Genomic DNA, 17,836 nt, shown 5'->3' with positions numbered 1-17,836 from the left:
TGTAACTATCCAAAGGACCTTTTGCAGTTAGCCCTATAAATTTTCTAATTACTATTTTCTCTAGAAATAATGATTTATATTCCTCCCTCCCTTTTTCCCTTTGAATTTCTAATATGTTTGGGATGCTTTTTGTGTCTTCTGGCAGGAAGAATGGTACAAAGTATTTGTTCAAAGTCTCTGTCAAAGTTTTTCATTGTCAATTCCCCAGTCACATCCTCTGAGGGACCAGCATTGACTCTAATTGCTGTCTTCTTTTATATATACTTGTAGAAACTCTCACTGTCTTTTAAAATGTCTTGCTATTTTTCACTTATATTCTAATTTATCACTCATTTTTTTTATTCATCCTTTGCAGGATTCTAAAAGTTTCCCAATCCTTTGGCCTACCAGTAAACCTTGCAGCATTGTATATCTTTTTTTCAATTTTATACCATCCTTAATTTTCTTAATTAGCTATGGATGGTCCATCATTTTTGTAGAGTTGTGCTTTTTTCAATGAACACACCTTTTTTAAGAGTTATTAAATATTCCTTAAATGTATACCACTGCCTATCTACCATCTTACTTTTCAACCTATTTATCACTTTAATTTAGACAACTCTATCTTCATACTTTTGTAATTGCCTTTAGTTAAATTTAGGACTCTTGTTTCAGGCCCACATTCTTGACCTTCAAACTGATTGTGAAATTCTCACATGTTATGATCACTCTTCCTTGAAGGATCCTTTGCTCGATGGCTGACTAGGAGTCTCGCCCACTCTTACCACTTGACATTGACGTGTGTTGCAAGGATTTATATTGCTATGTTATGAGCACAACAACCTTGACCATCAACTCCTGGAGTGGGACTTGATCCTGGAGCTTCTGGCTCAGAGGCAGGGACCCTACCCACTGCACTACATGAACTCCATGTTTGCATATATGCACTGTAGATGCATGTGAGACATAATTGCATTCGTTTACTCTAACTCCATCTATTAATATCTTACTATTACTATTACCTTACTATTTCTTAGTCTAGTTCCATCACTCTCGTCCTTATCGGTTATCAGGGCTGCTCGGAGGTGTTCCGGGAGACACTCTTTCTTGACCTGTCATTGCTTCAAAAATGAAGAGCAGTTACTTTGCACTTTTAAATACAGCCCCTCAACGTGCCACCAAACCCATACGCTCTTTTACGATCCTGGTCTCAATGACTATTACCTCTATTTTAGGATTTAACTGCTTGTTTTTTCCCCACCAAGTTTGACACACGCGGGTGGAATGCGTTATCTGCTCTATCCCAAACATTGCGTACATTTCTCTTCATGCCCTGGGCTGCAAATCATGCTCCATTGTCACGACCGAACATCTCAAATTCCCTAACTCGCAGGATGTGCTAGTATAGCTTTGAGCTGATAATGTAAAATGACCAAATCCAACACGACCTTACATTGAGAATTGCAAAGTGGCAAATAGGAGAAAGGGCTAATTCACTTCTGTGCTGTAAAAAACCTGCGCGGGTGTGAGAGGGGAGTCAATCACCGCAAAAGAGCAGTTTCAGGCTTTCCTTTAAATTATAATAAAGATTTGGAAAAAAAATCAAACTAACTTGTGGCTTTTCAAAACTGGTTTCTTTCTTTGAGTTTAAATAGACAGTGCATTGTTGCAGTGAGGTAATATGAATTCAGTCAAACTGAATCCGTACAGTATGCCTCAGTTAAAATGTACAATGTCAAATACTTAAGCACAGAGGTTTCACTCGAATCTCCTAACTTCTGGGAGAATGATTTTAATTAAAACGAACATACACTTAACAATTATTTTCATGCTCTCACAGCATCTCCAAGTATCAAGTCAACTGTTCAAGAAGTAACAAGAGAAAAAGTTGAAAATACTCGGCAGCTCATACAGCATTTGTGGACAGAGAAACAGAGTTAATGGGCAGAATCCTAACATAACAGTGCCACATATAGTGTAGGGGTTAAGTACACACTTGTAATTAAAATGGGCTTTGCTGTGGGTTCTTTTGCCTGGGTGGCGTAGTGGATACTGGACTGTGTGGCTAAGTCCCAGCAGTGGCTATGTTGCCCTCACCTCACCCTTAAAGATTCTTCTCTTCCCAAGTGTGGAACCCCGGAAGATCAGGGTTTTCCTGGACTATGAGGGTGGACAGGTGTCATTTTACAATGCGGACAACATGTCCCATCTCCACACTTTCACCCACACTTTCACTGGGAGAATCTTTCCCACCTTTAATCCAGGACCAAATGATGCCAGATGAAACTCGACACCACTGACAATCCATAGGATTAAAGGTCACTAACAGATCCATCCCATAATTTCACACCCTCTCCCTGCCTCCTGCCAGCTGTAAAATGCTGGGTGTCACTCTCAGTTACAGGTGGTGCTGATGGTTCGAATGTTACCTGAGGTCAGGGTGGGTACAGCCCAGTGACAATGTCTTGTTGGGGATATTTGTTTTGTTTAATCGGTGCAGAGGAACAAACTCATCAGAATATAGGAACGGGGGAGGTCATTCAGCCTCTCGAGACTGAAATGTCATTCAATTAGAGTTTGGCTCATTTGTATCTTAATCCCACACCCGCCTTGCCTCTGCATCTCTGAATCCCCTCACCCAACTAATCAATCAATCTATATTTTAACATTTACAATTGACCACCTGACTCAACAACTTTTAGAGAAGAGAGTTCCAGATTCCACTGGCCTTTGTCTGAGGAACAGTGTCCTGACACTAATGGAAGGGGCTCGCTCTAATGTGCAGGTTATGTCCCATGATCTGGACTCATCCTGCTGAGGAAGCAATTTCTCTGTACTCAGGGGGGTAGTGCCAAATTTTGATTGTGCTGGAGCTCAAATGTGTTGGCCATATCATTTTCTACATCTACTATTACGTTGTTTTCCTATGTATTAATCATTTGAGCCCCCAAAAGTCAGTAAAACTGCTTTTTAAATGAAAAATATTAGTGCCCCCAACCTCTTTCTCACCCCTCCCTCCAGCAACCTCTCCCAACCCAAACAAATGCTCTCACATACACAGCAGTTAGCCTCAAACCCTCCCCATTCCACACCTGGGCCTCTGCAGCATCTCACTCCCAGGCCTCACAGCCTCCCTGGGGCCCCATCACTCCACTCCTCAGCATTCCTATCCCCAGCCCACTCCTTGGTACTCTACTCCCCCGTCTGTATTTACAATGATAATTCCTTTAATCAATGTTTCTTTAATTCATTCATGGGAAGTGGGCATCACTCACTGGGCCAGCATTTATTGCCCATCCCTAATTGCCCCTGGGAACTGAATGGCTTGCTAGGCTATTTCAGAGTCAACCACATTGCTGTGGATCTGGAGTCATATGTAGGCCAGATCAGGAAAGGACAGTAGATTTCCTTCCCTGAAGGGCATTAGTGAACCAGATGAGTATTTACAACAATTTCACGGTCATCTTTAATTCAAGATTTTCTTTTTACTGAATTCAAATTTCCCTTAGTGGGATTCAAACCCAGGCCCCCAGAGAATTACCCTGGGTTGCTGGAGTACTAGGTCCAGTGACAATATCACTATACCACCACCTCCTCGTAAGTTTAGCACCTGCAACATTTCCTCGTAGGGTGGAATTGCTGTTGGCAGGCGTCATGGCGGGGGTGGGGTATAGTTCGATGTGAGGGGTAGAGCTCGATTTCTCATTGGCCTGAAAGCACAGCGGGACCATCCAATGGTGTCCGCCATGGCGGAATGCAAATCCTTCTGGAGGCTGGCATGAATCCAATTTGCATCCCGGTAATTGGATGATAGGAAGGAATCATCCCCCCACTCCAGATTTACCATCATGCCGGTGGGAAAACACGCTGACCCAGAACGCGTCTGGACAAGTGTGACCTGCAGAAATTGGGACTTACCATGAGGGCCTTGCTCAGGTCGTGGACATCCAAGGAAAAGATGACGCTGGAGCCCTACAGCTACTGGACCCTGGGGCAACATGTGCATCGCGTGCTGAGTGGATTCTCATGGACATGGCTCTGCCATGAAGCAGCCCTCGGGAGGTGGGAGGCCTCCACTGATGCTTCGGGTCTGCTTCAGAACATCACGGTCTTGGCCAGGGGCTGCCGCAGATGATCGGCAGGGATGGGGGTGGGAGAGGAAGGTCCAGCTGTGAGTGGGAGAGGAATGTGTACCGGGGGGAGTGAGGTTGGAGGGGGGGGGTAGGTGAGGTTGGGAGGGGAGAGGAGGGAATATGGAGGTGGGGGGGAGGGGGAGCGGGATGTAATGGTGGAGAATGCAGCAAGTGGGGGGTTAGATGTGACGGGGGAGGAAGGTGTAAGGGAGGGAGATTGGAGGTGGGGAAGGTGTCTGGGGAGAGGAGGGAGTAAGGGCGGAGGAGGGAGTAAGGGTGGAGGAGTGGGGTAAGGGGGAGGGGATATCCAAGTGAACGCGCAAGGGATGGGCCTATGTAGTCAATGACAGATTCCTGGGGATTGAACTGAAGGTGGGCCTGGGAGGAGGGAATGGTGATTTTAAGAGGGGGCAGAGAGAGCCAAAAGGGTGGGTGAGTGAGGTTGAGCCGGTAATGGTAGAAGGGATGGCAAGGGTGGTTGGTGGGGACTCAGTGGCAGACATGGACCCTGGGGGTGGGAAGGAGGAGGCCGGGGAGGTTAATATGGATGGGGGTAGGATTCTCAGGAAGGTAGGGAATATGCATGTTTACCTGGACATCCTGGAATGACAAGAGTTTGTATTGGTAGGTGTTGGTGGGAAGGTTGGAGGTGATGCCAGGGGTTCCATACTGATAGGGGTGTCAGACATGGGTGACTGGCGGAGAGGAACGGATGGGGGCGATGATGGGATACTTGACCACGACCATGATTGTTGAAATCGAAAGCGAGCAGAGCCTTGTGTTGGACAGGTACAGGTGCTGCATGGGAGTGTGATCAGTGGGTGGGCGGAGATGAAGGTCAGCTCAGACGGACAACTGAAAGAGAACCCCAGCAGGCAGCATTGAAAATGCTCAGGACAGTGGGGTGAGTATGATGGATGCGTGCATGGGAGAGTGTTTGCACACGGCTCCGAAAGGCCCTGCCACACACAGACACACACACACATACACACTTCTCCCTCCAGAATCACTCATGGTCTGGCTGCATGCAACTGAACTGTTAAAGTGGGGGCTGCAGTGTGAGGACTCATGAAGCTTGTCAATGAAACTGAAAGACGACATTACACATTATTCAGTGAAACTGAATGTATTTTCAGATTGTTAAGTGACAAAATGTGTTCATCTGTGCAACCAAGTGATCAGAATTTCTTAACTTTTCTAGGCCTACCACTTCTTCTAGGTGCTGACATCAGCAGCATGGGTGGAGACAGCCTGTGCAATGGTTGGCCCTGTTGCCTCCAGTGACTTTGGCACGCGTCCTGTTGCCGGAAGTCACCGGTAATGGTTGTTGGCTGAGTACACAGAGGAGAAGAGTCAATTCTCTCTTAACTCTAAATTTGCTTTATTCACGTCGTTAGATCATCTACATACAGCTTATACGTCTGGTTAAATATCGACATGCAGTTTACAGCAGGTTATACAGTTTTATACCCAAAACTAGGATCTAAACACACACCCACTAGGTTCCTCTGACACTCCCTGAGTGTTCACAGAATATTAAAGCTAATACCCGAAAAGGAGAGCTGGCGCTGAACAGGCGTTCCGTTCTCTCTCTCTTGTGTCTCTACGTTGCTGATGTAGGTTCTTCCGCTTCTGCGATGGTTCGTCTCCGGAGTCTAGCTGCTTCCATGCCCGAAACCCTCCATTCTTATTCCGAAATCTTATCTCTCCAAGCTGTGCTGTCTCCCTCCCGTTGGTTTAGGTCTGCTTGCCTAGTCTAAAGCATATTCTCATTCGCTCTGTTCCAAGACTTAGGTAGCATTAACCTCGTTACTCCTTTTCTAAATAAGAACTTGTGTCTCATCACATTTCCTTTGTCTTTGCTAATTCAAACTGGTTCCAGCCAGCTCAGGCCAGTGACTGAGCTCAGGTTTCAAAAGTTGCTCAGGAGTTTCTCTGCAGCCCCTGGCCAACAGTCCTCTGGAGAGAAACGGCCTGGAGGGACCCAGCTTGCTTTGGCTGCCCTGCTGTGGGCCAGCTAGTCCCTCTGCGTTGACAGAGGACGAGGTTGAGGGGGGTCACAGGCAAAGGGAACTCGGAGTGAGAGGACAGCCTCCATAATTCCTTAGTGGATGACCTGGGTTGTCCAGCTGCTGCTCCTGCTTCCTTTGGGTGCCCAAGGGCCCCGGCCTGACTCCTTGAGGGGAAGGAGCACCTGGAAGGGTGTCAAGGTGCCCAGTTTCCGATTCGTGTTGTCACTGTAGGAACTCATCCATGGCTACAGCGATGCAGTGCAGGTCTACACGCATCTCCGCATTCTGCTGGACCAGAGTCTCCATTGTGTCCGTCACCTTCCCCATGGAGACCTCCATACACGCACATGCGGGCATCACTTCATCAAAGAGCAGGCAGATACACTCCTCCGACTTGCATGCCATTCTGTTGAGGGCTTCCACTAGCTCTATGTGATGTTCCCCCACCTTCTGTTGACTCTCCATGATGGGTTGGGAGGCCAAATCCAGGGACTCGTCATCTGACTCGGACCTCACAGATGCCTCTTCTCCAGCAGTCCTCTGAATTGCGGGGAGCTCGGCTGAACCTGCTTCCTCCTGCTGTGAACACGTGTCCGTGCGGTGACCACCAGATTGTGAACCTGAGCCTGCTCTAGATCTAGGTCCTACTGAAGTGTGTGTCTCTGCGCTGGTGGAGGGTGTGGATAAGTGCTGTGACGGGTCTTCCAGACTGCTTATTTCCTGCTCTTCAATAGAGGAGGTGTCCTCTTGGCTGGAGGTGAGGATGTGGATGGAGCTGAGGGACTGGCTGGCTGAGGGTGTCAGTCACTTGGCAGAGCTCCCTGTGAACCAGTGTAGAGATGGTGAGTGCATGAAAGCAGAGTCAAAAGCAGGAGAGAGAGCACTCACAGTTGCATTGAGGGGGGATGATGTGGTGCAGGATCCTCAGGTGGGTGTTTGCCACTGACCTCACTGTTGCCGCAGACATGGCCCACATCCTCATCAGTCAGCGCAAGGGCACACTCCTCAAAGTGAGTGAGGGGCAAAATGTGGGCCATTCCACCCCCGGTGTGGGGCCTCTCCCTGCTGTTGTGAGCTGGCTTCTCCTGAATCAAAACACATAGAGAGAGTGTGAGCAGGATGCATGGCACAGCCTGGAATGTCTGTGTGGTGAGTGGAGCCATGGACAGGATGAGGACGTGAGCTCCAGAGGATATGAGCCTGATGGAGATGTGAGTGTGTGTGTGAGTTAGTGGTGTTGTCCCTTGAGATGGGAGATCCCTGTGGGTGTGTGATGGGTTTGTGAGTGTGTGAGCTGAGAGTGATGAGGTGGTTGACTTACCCTGCTGGAACGGATGAGACCATTCATCGGTGTTCCAGTGGTGCTGACTGCCGCTGTCACTGCCTCCGAGGCCAGATTGGTGACTCTGTACATCCTGCAGTCAGAGCGGGGTTAGAGGACATTGCAGTGGCCTTCTACTGCAAGCAGCAGGTGCCCCAGAGAGGTGTCACTAAGTTTGGGGGCTGCCATCTTCTTTGCTTTCGGGGCCACCTGTGGCCTGGAGCAGTCCTGGTCTGTGGACATGAAGCAGACTGCACTCATTTGCGCTTTAAGTATGGCACCTGGAGTGAGAAAACACTGAGGTCAAGGTGTGGCAGGCAAATCTGAGCCCACCCACCAGTGACGTGTCGTGTTTCCCACGAATACATTATTAATGAGGCAGGATGTGCTGGGAATGAAGGGCAAAACCCATCATTGTGGCTGGCAGGTAAAGCATCTTCTTTCCACGCCCACTACCACAATGAGTGCAAATCTGGGATGATTCCACCACAATGTAAATCTAATAGCCACAGTGTAATTCTGGTGAACCTGCACTGCACCCATTCCAACAGATTTTTAAAAAAAATTATTCACAGGATGTGGGCTTCGCTGGCTGGGCCAGCATTTATTGCACATCCCTAATTGCCCTTGAGAAGGTGGTGGGGAGCAGCCTTCTTGAACCGCTGAGGCCTAAGTGGTGTAGGTACACCCACAGTGCTGTTAGGAGGGGAGTTCCAGGATTTTGACCCAGTGACAGTGAGGGAACGGCGATATATTTCCAAGTCAGGATAGTGAGTGACTTGGAGGGGAACTTCCAGTTGGTGGTGTTCCTATCTATCTGCTGCCCTTGTCCTTTCTAGATGGCAGTGGTCATGGGTCTGGAAGGTGCTGTCAAAGGAGCTTTAGTGAATTCCTGCAGTGCATCTTGTAGATGGCACACACTGCTGCTACAGGGCGTCGATGGTGAAGTGGGTGATTGTTTGTGGATGTGGTGCCAATCAAACGGGCTGCTTTGTCCTGGATGGTGTCAAGCTCCTTGACTGTAGAGGGGCTGCACTCATCCAGGCAAATGGAGAGTATTCCATCACACTCCTGACTTGTTCCTTGTAGATGGTGGACAGGCTTTGGGGAGTCAGGAGGTGAATTACTCAATGCACGATTCCTCTAACCTGCTCTTGTAGCCACAGAATTTATATAGCTAGTCCAGTTCAGTTTCTGGTCAATGGTAACCCCAGGATGTTGATAGTGGGGGATTCAGTGATGTTAATGCCATTGAATGTTAAGGGGTGATGATTGGGTTCTCTTTTTTGGAGATGGTCATTGCCTGACACTTGTGTGGCATGAATCTTACTTGCCACTTGTCAGCCCAAATCTGGATATTGTCCAGGTCATGCTGCATTTGGATATGGACTGCTTCAGTATCTGAAGAGTTGCAAATGGTGCTGAACATTGTGCAATCATCAGTGAACAACCCCACTTCTGACCTTATGATGGAAGGAAGGTCATTGATGAAGCAGCTGAAGATGGTTGGGCCGAGGACACTACCCTGAGGACCTCCTGCAGTGATGTCATGAAACTGAGATGACTGACCTCCAATAACCACAACCATCTTCCTTTGTGCCAGGTATGACTCCAACCAGCGGAGAGTTTTCTCCCTGATTCCCATTGACTCCAGTTTTACGAGGACTCCTTGATGTCACATTCTGTCAAATGCTGCCTTGATGTCAAGAGCAGTTACTCTCACCTCATCTCTGGCATTCAGCTCTCTTGTCCATGTTTGAACCAAGACTGTAATGAGGTCAGAGCTGAGTGGTCCTGGCGGAACCCAAACAGGGCATCAATGAGCAGGTTATTGCTAAACAAGTGTTGCTTGATAGCACTGTTGATGACCCTTTCCATTGCTTTACTGATGATGGAGAGTGGGCTGATGGGGCGGTAATTGGCCAGGTTGGATTTGTCCTGCTTTTTGTGCACTGGACATACCTGGGCAATTTTCCATGTAGCTGGGTAGATGCCGGTGTTGTAGCTGTACTGGAACAGCTTGGCTAGGGGTGTGGCAAGTTCTGGAGCACAATTCTTCAATGCTATTGTCAGATTATTGTCAGGACCCATGGCCTTTGCGGTATCCAGTGCCTTCAGCTTTTCTTGATATCACATGGATTGAATCGAATTGGCTGAAAACTGGCATCTGATACTGGGGACCTCGGAGGAGGCTGAGATGGATCATCCACCGGGCACTTCTGGCTAAAGATTGTAGCAAATACTTCAGCCTTATCCTTTGCACTGATGTGCTGGGCTCCCCTATTATTGAGGATGGGGATATTTGTGGGGCCTCCTCCTCCAGTGAGTTGTTTAATTGTCCATCACCATTCACAACTGGATGTGGCAGAACTGCAGAGCTTAGATCTGATCCGTTGGTTGTGGGATCACATAGCTCTATCACTTTCTGCTTTTGCTGTTTGGCATGCAAGTAGCCCTGTGTTATATCTTCACCAGGTTGACACTCCATTTTTAGGTATGCCTGGTGCTGCTTCTGGCATGCCCCCCTGCACCCTCAATTGAATCAGGGTTGATCCCCTTGGCTTGGTGGCAATGGTAGAGTGGGGGATATGATGGGCCATGAGGTTACAGATTGTGTTTGAGTCTAATTCTGTTGCTGCTGATGGCCCACAGTGCCTCATGGATGCCCAGTCATAAGTTGCTAGATCTGTTTAAAATCTATTCTGTTTAGCACGGTGGTAGTCCCACGCAACACGATGGAGGGTATCCTCAATGTGAAGGTGGGCCTTCGTCTCCACAACAACTGTGCAGTGGTCACTCCTCCCGATACAGACATGGACAGATGCATCTGCGGCAGGCAGGTTGGTGAGGATGAGGTAATGTATGTTTTCCTCTCTTGTTGGTCTCTCACCACCTGCCGCAGACCCAGTCTAGTAGCTTTATCATTTAGGATTTGTGATAATGGAGACATTCCATTTGACTTTTATTTATTTCCTCAAAATCTTTTCTTTGTCATCACTATGTAGGGAGCCCTGCATGTCTCTGCTCATCCACATTTCCTAGCATCTCACCGCTTAGAAATCATTCTGTGTCAGCTTTCTCAAGTCCAAATGGGAACTCTCTCCCTAACAGTACCTACACCACAGGGACTGTAGCGGTTCAAGAAGGCAGCTCACCAACACCTTCTCAAGGGCAATTAGGGATGGGCAATAAATGCTGTCCTAGCCAGTGAAGCCCACATCCTGTGAATTAATTTTTTAAAAACCCAAAAACTGAATCCACACTTCCCCCACATTGAATTCCATCTGTCACAATTTTATCCTGTCACTTAATCAATATTCTTGCAACCTTTTGTTCCTGTGTTCTTTATGTATGGCACCACATTGCTTAGTGCCACCAGCAACTTTGTTGCGACTCTCTCCAACTTCATCCAAGTCATGTAGGATGTATAATTGAAAGCAGTTTTGCTGGTACCTCTGGCTGTGGTTAGATTCTTTGTAAATAACATCTCGGAAGTTACATTGTGTTGAATAATATAAGTTTTGGTTTTTAACCACATTCTAACTTCATTAATACTGCTTTATTAGCCCTGAAAGCATCGGTTAAAACATAAGGTAAGATCCATTATGATAAAAAAATCACATTTCTCAAATAATAGTTATTTTCGAGTTTCTTTATCTCTAATCTATATGAATCCAGTTATGGTGATTTGTCTCATTATCTGTAAATTTTATTTAAAATTGAGGAATTTAACAGAGGATTTAACTTTTAGGTTTCCAGTGTGTGAGCATACTTCAATGTGATTGTTTTTTCATTTATACACAGGATGTGGGCTTCGCTGGCTGGGCCAGCATTTATTGCCCTAGTTGCACTTGAGAAGGTGGTGGTGAGCTGCCTTCTTGAACCACTGCAGTCCATGTGGTGTAGGTACACCCATGGTGCTGTTAAGGAGGGAGTCCCAGGATTTTAACCTAGCGACAGTGAAGGAACGGCGATATATTTCCAAGTCAGGATGGTGAGTGGCTTGAAGGGGAGCTTCCAGGTGGCCCTGTCCCCATCTATTTGCTGCCATTGTCCTTCTAGGTGGTAGTGCCCATGGGTTTGGAAGGTGCTGTCTAAGGACCCTACCTCACCCTGCTTCCTAACATCACTGCTGCTGCATGCCAGGAGATCCCCTTGACTTGTCACCAGATTTAAATTGCCCACAGGAAAGTGCTAATTCATGTCTAAGAGATTGCTGGAACTTTGTGGGCAGTTTTCCTCGAGATCAGTAATATCTGCTATTGTTTCACTGATGATCCCATTTCAGCCATTTGACCCCTCTGCTTTGCCATCCTGGTCATTGTTGGCTTGCTTCCTTATGGTTAGCTTACTGATTAATTCAGGCTTGTTATTCATTATTCTCAAGATGACTTATTCGTTCTTGCATTCAGGAAAATACTGTTCCAGAGAACCATCTCGGTTGCAATCAGGAAGCTCTCTGCCATTGGCACTTGCACTGTTTTGCTTTCCCTCTGTCAATAACAGTCGTGTTGCAGTATTTTGAAATGCAATTTGCAGAGTATTCACTTAATGCTGCCGGACAGAACAACACCTGTGGATGGAGCTGTAAGAAGAAGAAGCAGAGTTGTAGAGAAACCGTGTTCAGAAAGGACCTACATTTTTTGCTCAGGCAATATTAAATTATGGTCTGCCTCTAAGCTGTTTCTACATCCCAACAACCTCACACTCTGCCAAGGACATCACAATGACCAATTAAAGTCCCACATTATTACTCTGTTTTTTCAACAAGTTTCTCTGCTCGCTGTGTTTATGCCTCCATTGCTTTATTATTGCTTCGCGAGTTCTGGAAACAGCTTTTCTATTTGTCAATTCTACCAATAGTTGTTTGGTAGTACAGAACCTGACTATTGCTGAAAAAAGAGACATGTCTAAGCTTTTTGCCTTGCTCACATTTGCTGTCACCCCCTCATTCTGCTACTGTAGCATTGCGGTTTACCAATATTGCTAGAACTGCCCTTTCTCTCATTTCCTTCTTCTTGTCTTCTCCTTTATAACCATAGAACCATAGAACACTACAGCACAGAAAACAGGCCATTCGGCCCTTCTAGTCTGTGCCGAAATATTATTCCGCTAGTCCCACTGACCTGCACCTAGTCCATAACCCTCCAGACCTCTCCCATCCATGTATCTATCCAATTTATTCTTAAAACTTAAGAGTGAGCCCGCATTTACCATGTCAGACGGTAGCTCATTCCACACTCTCACCACCCTCTGAGTGAAGAAGTTCCCCCTAATGTTCCCCCTAAACCTTTCCCCTTTCACCCTAAAGCCATGTCCTCTCGTGTTTATCTCTCCTAATCTAAGTGGAAAGAGCCTACTCACATTTACTCTGTCTATACCCCTCATAATTTTGTAAACTTCTATCAAATCTCCCCTCATTCTTCTACACTCCAAGGAATAAAGTCCTAACCTGTTTAATCTTTCCCTGTAACTCAACTCCTTAAGACCTGGCAACATCCTAGTAAATCTTCTCTCCACTCTCTCAATCTTACTGATATCCTTCCTGTAGTTAGGCGACCAGAACTGTGCACAATACTCCAAATTTGGCCTCACCAATGTCTTATACAACCTCACCATAACATCCCAACTCTTATACTCAATACTTTGATTTATGAAGGCCAGTATGCCAAAAGCTTTCTTTACAACCCTGTCTACCTGTTACGCCACTTTCAGGGAATTATGTATCTGAACTCCCTTTGTTCCTCCGCACTCCTCAGTGCCCTACCATTTACTGTGTATGTCCTACCTTGATTTGTCCTTCCAAAATGCAACACCTCACACTTTTCCGCATTAAATTCCATCTGCCATTTTCTGGCTCATTTTTCCAGTTGGTCCAGATCTCTCTGCAAGCTTTGAAAACTTTCCTCGCTGTCCACAATGCCTCCAATCTTAGTGTCATCAGCAAACTTGCTGATCCAATTCACCACATTATCATCCAAATCATTGATATAGACAACAAACAACAATGGTCCCATTGCAGATCCCTGAGGCACACCACTAGTCACAGACCTCCAGTCTGGGAAGCAATCATCCACTACCATTCTCTGTCTTCTCCCACACAGCCAATTTCGAATCCAGTTTACAACCTCTCCATGGATATCAAGTGTCTGAACCTTCTGAACTAACCTCCCACATGGGACCTTGTCAAAGGCCTTACTAAAGTCCATGTAGACAACATCCACAGCCTTTCCTTCATCTACTTTCTTGGTAACCTCCTCGAAAAACTCTACAAGGTTCTTTAAACACGACCTACCACGCACAAAGCCATGCTGACTATCCTTAATCAGCCCTTGGCTGTCCAAATAATTATATATCCGATCTCTCAGAACACCTTCCAATAATTTACCCACTACTGACGTCAGGCTCACTGGCCTGTAATTACCTGGTTTACTTTTGGAGCCTTTTTTAAACAACGGAACTACATGAGCTACCCTCCAATCCTCCGGCACCTCACCCGTGGCTAAGGACATTTTAAATATTTCTGCCAGGGCCCCTGCAATTTCTACACTAGTCTCCCTCAAGGTCCGAGGGAATATCACGTCAGGCCCGGGGGATTTATCTACCTTTATTCGCTGTAAGGCAGCAAGCACCTCCTCCTCTTTAATCTCTATATGTTCCATGACACTACTGCTTGTTTCCCTTTCTTCCTTATACACTATGCCAGTTTCCTGAGTAAATACTGATGCAGAAAAACTGTTTAAGATCGCCCCCATCTCGTGAGGCTCCACACATAGTCGACCACTCTGATCTTCAAGGAGACCAATTGTGTCCCTTACTATCCTTTTACTCTTAATATACTTGTAGAAACCCTTCGGGTTTACCTTCACATTATCTGCCAAAGCAACCTCATGTCTTCTTTTTGCCTTCCTGATTTCCTTTTTTTAGTATTTTCTTACATTTTCTATACTCTACAAGTACCTCATTTGCTCCTTGTTGCCTATACCTGCTATACACCTCTCTCTTCTTCTTAACTAGATCACCAATGTCCCTTGAAAACAAAGGTTCCCTATGCCTGTAAACTTTGCCTTTAATCCTGACAGGAACATGCAAACTCTGCACTCTCAAAATTTCGCCTTTGAATGCCTTCCACTTACTGAACACATCCTTGCCAGAAAACAACTTTTCCCAATCCACTCTTCCTAGATCCTTTCTCATTTCCACAAAATTGGCCTTTCTCCAATTTAGAATCTCAGCTTGAGGACCAGACCTATCCTTATCCATAATTAGCTTAAAACTAATGACATTGTGGTCACTAGACCCAAAATGCTCACCCACACATACTTCTGTCACCTGACCTGTCTGGTTCCCTAATAGGAGATCAAGTATTGCATCCTCTCTCGTTGGTACCTCTATATATTTATTTAGAAAACTTTCCTGAACACATTTGACAAACTCCAAGCCATCCAGCCCTTTTACAGTATGGGAGTCCCAGTCAATATGTGGAAAGTTAAAATCTCCTACTATCACAACTTTCTGTTTCTTACATCGGTCTGCTATCTCTCTACAGATTTGCTCTTCCAATTCTCTCTGACTATTGGGCGGTCTATAATACAACCCTATTAGTGTGGTCACACCTTTCCTATTCCTCAGCTCCACCCATATGGCCTCTGTAGATGAACCCTTCGGGCTGTCCTGCTTATGCACAGCTGTGATATTTTCCCTGACTAGTAATGCCACTCCTCCCCCTTTCATCCCTCCCCCTCTATCACGTCTGAAACAATGGACCCCCGGAACATTGAGCTGCTAGTCCTGCCCCTCCTGCAACCAAGTCTCACTAATAGCAATAATGTCGTAATCCCACGTGCCAATCCACGCCCTAAGCTCATCTGCCCTTCCGACAATACTCCTTGCACTGAAGTAGATACACCTGAGAACATTTCTATCACGTACAGACCTTTGATTTCTGTCTATACATGCATTCCTCGCTTGACCTTTATCCTCCTCCACCTCACTATCTGCTCTAACACTCTGGTTCCCCTCCCCCTGCAAATCTAGTTTAAACGCCCTGGAGCAGCACTAGCAAACCTACCCGCAAGGATGTTAGTCCCCCTCCAGTTCAGGTGCAAACCGTCCTGTCGGAACAGGTCCCACCTTCCCTGGAACAGAGCCCAATTGTCCAGAAACATGAAGCCCTCCCTCCTGCATCATCTCCTTAGCCACGTATTTAGCTGCATTATCCTCCTATTTCTAGCCTCACTAGCACGTGGCATGGGTAGCACTCCTGAGATTGTAACCCTGGAGGTCCTGTCCTTCAACTTTGCACCTAACTCCCTAAACTCTCTTTGCAGGACCTCCTCCTCCTTCCTATCCACGTCATTGGTCCCTACATGGACGATGACATCTGGCTGCTCACCCTCCCTCCTGAGAATACTGAACTCGATCCGAGATATCGCAGACCCTGGCACCAGGGACGCAACAGACCATCCGGGATTCTCGATCTCTCCCACAGAACCTCCTATCTGTTCCCCTAACTATCGAATCGCCTATCACTACTGCTGTCCTCTTTTCCCTCCCTCCTTTCTGAGCTGAGGGTCCAGACTCGGTGCCAGAGACGCGACCACTACAACTTGTCCCTGTTAGGTCGTCCCCACCAACAGTATCCAAAATGGTATACCTATTGTTGATGGGAACGGCCACAGGGGTGCTCTGCTCTTTCTGTCTATTCCCCTTCCCTCTCCTGACATTCACCCAGCTGCTTGCCTCTTGACTTTTAGGGGTGACTGTCTCCCTGAAACTCCTGTCTATTACTGCCTCTGCCTCCCGAATGATCCGAAGTTCATCCAGCTCCAGCTCCAGTTCCCTAACTCGGCTTCTCAGGAGCTGCAGCTGGATGCACCTTTTGCAGGTGTAGTCATCAGGGACAATTGTGCTGTCCCTGACTTCCCACATGCTGCATTCGGAGCACTCGACTGCCCTAAATGCTGCCTCCATTACCTACTCCTAATTTACTTAAAGGACTTTACCTGGCCTTACCCCACTGGGATCAAGCTCGTCCTCAGCCTCTGCTCGCCGAAGCCTCTCGAACCAAAGCCTCAAAGCTCCACTCCTTCACTGGGCCGCTCACACACTGGCCGCTCCTTTTATGCTTCCCCTCCTTTTATTTTCAAGATCCGTGCTCTTTTTCAAATGACCTCCCCCACGTTCTTTTTCAACTGACCTGCCTTCAAGATATTTACCTCCCAGTCAAGCTCAGCTTGTAAACAGGTCTCAATGATGGCCACTAAGTAATATGCTCTTAGCTGAATTTGATGTCCAATTCATTTGTTTTATTCCTTATGCTTCCTTCATTAGTTTATAGAGTTTTTAATTTGGCAATAACCTCGATCCAGCCTTTATGTTCTGATGTTGTTTTTAACATGTCAGCAAATCACATTCCATGTTTCTGTCACTTCTGTCCTAGTCGATCAGTTATATTATGATTATTTCCTATCCTTTTTTGAGTCTGTAGTGTTTTTATTACCTTTAACAGCCTGACGACCACCCTGGCCTTTCTTTAAGGCTATTTTTATTCTTGCTCCTTGTCTGACCATCTGACGCCTTATATGTGCTGTTGTGAAACACGTCGGTGTTTTTTTCCCACTGACGTGGGCGGACGATCTTGTGGGGGGTGGGGATGAGTCCGGAGGGCAGGCCTAATAATGATATGCTGATGTATTACAATGAGGTCCCCGACGTCCGATGGTGGAGAACATGCCCTGCCATCAGCTGGCGGAGCAGATGATTGCAAACTGGTTTCATGACACAGATATCTGGCCTTCTCGCCATATTGTCCGCTCATGCCACTGAACATGCCCAGCGCTGGCAGGTCCAGAAAATCCCAGCCATAGCTTCTAAAATCAGTAGGTGTTACTTTATATTTTTAAACACAGTCCATCTAATTGCAATCATAATTATTTGTAGTTTTAAGATCCTGGGTGTCGCTGAATATTTTCTCCATTTTAAGTTTTAGCTGTTCTATTTGTTTTATTCCCACCAATCAAATCATGCTCCATTATCATGATTGACCATCTCGAATTCTCTAACTCACAAGATGTAATATTTTCACTTTGAGCTGACACTGTGAAGAAAGATCAGATCCAACGTGTCTTTACATTGAGGATCGCAAAGTGACAAATAGGAGTAAGAGTTCAATCACTTCTGTATTGTGGAAATGCTGTGGGTGTGTAAGAGGAGTCAATCAGCACAATAACAGCAATCTCAGAATTCCCTTTGAATTTGTGAAATAACAAGGGTTTAGAAAAATTTCAAAATAACTTGTAACCTTTGAAAGGTGCTTCTTAGCCTTGTGTTTAAAACATAAACTGGATTATACCAGTGGTAGAAATTGACCTGATCTTTCCTTTCAGTAT

This window comes from Cetorhinus maximus, chromosome 21 (genome assembly GCF_964194155.1).
Source record: "Cetorhinus maximus chromosome 21, sCetMax3.hap1.1, whole genome shotgun sequence".
Taxonomy (NCBI): domain Eukaryota; kingdom Metazoa; phylum Chordata; class Chondrichthyes; order Lamniformes; family Cetorhinidae; genus Cetorhinus; species Cetorhinus maximus.
The sequence above is the reverse complement of the archived record's forward strand: the minus strand, read 5'-3'. Positions refer to the sequence as shown.